This window comes from Gavialis gangeticus, unplaced genomic scaffold (assembly GCF_001723915.1).
Source record: "Gavialis gangeticus isolate Ggan-Ray unplaced genomic scaffold, GavGan_comp1, whole genome shotgun sequence".
NCBI classification, from domain to species: Eukaryota; Metazoa; Chordata; order Crocodylia; family Gavialidae; genus Gavialis; species Gavialis gangeticus.
In genome coordinates, this window is record NW_017728994.1 from 29799521 (window position 1) to 29800474 (window position 954).

Below are 954 nucleotides of genomic sequence, written 5' to 3' on the forward strand. Positions count from 1 at the left end.
GGAAGGAGGAATGGAGGGCTGAGGGCGAGCGGCGGGAGGAGCCGGGCTCCAGTACTCACGGTGCATTGCCGAGAAGGGGTCTGCCTTGCAGTGCATATCCATGGGGAGGCAAAGGAAGGGGAAGAAGTCGGCTGAAGCCGCCGTGTCGCCTCTAAAACTCAACTTCAGGACTTAGGGGAGAAAAAACAACAAACAAACAGACACGGAGAGGAGAGGGCGGAGGAGAGGGCGGAGGGGAAGGGCGCGGGCGCGGGGCCGAGCTCTCGCCCCCTGCCCGGGAGCGCGGGGAGCAAAGTACTTTCCGGGGCCGGGGCAGCGGCGAGCGGAGCCGGGCGCGGGTCAGCAGAGTCCGCGGCAGCGAGGGGCAGGCGCAGGGGGGCAGGTGGATTTCATGGCTGGAGCGCGCGGGGGAAAGCGCTCAGATCATCCCAGGCGGCCGGGGACTGGAGGCGAGGGCTGGGCTGAAGCAAGGTGAGGATGGTGAGGGCGGCGATGAAGTAGCAGCAGCAGCAGCAGCAGCAGCAGCAGGAGAAGCACAGGACGGATGCGGCTCCCCTCCTCTTCCTCCTCCTCCTCCTCCAAGTCCGGGGCTAGTTCATTTAAGTTCAAAGCGGAGTAGCAATCCCCGGGTCCTGTGAGCCGCGGCCGCCAGGAGCCCCCTCCCCTCCTTCCCCCGGCGGAGGATCCCGCGCCTGGCAGACTTTCGCACAAGGTGGGATGTGTTTGCGAGGAGCTTTGGCTGGAGAATGGAGCCTCCTCTCCCCGTGTGTCTCTCTCTAAAAGCTGCAAAGCCCCCTCCAGATCTCTCTCGCTCCCCCCCAACTCCAACCACCACCCCTCCTCGCCCTCCCCCTGTGCCGGGAGATGGATGACTTGTCAGACAAAGGCAATAGATTCCAACACTCTCTGATTCGCCAGCGCACGGAGCCGGAGCCTGGGCGAGGAGGTCCGTAA

General features: G+C 64.9%; 1 long non-coding RNA gene across 1 annotated transcript in view; it reads left to right on the forward strand.

Annotated features, from left to right (window-relative positions):
- Positions 1 to 858: 858 nt before the first annotated feature.
- LOC109287423 overlaps positions 859 to 954 on the forward strand; it is a 3855-nt gene continuing 3759 nt past the window's right edge. The window contains exon 1 of the long non-coding RNA XR_002094859.1: positions 859 to 946. This is a non-coding gene — a long non-coding RNA (uncharacterized LOC109287423). The remainder of the gene's footprint in view (positions 947 to 954) is intronic.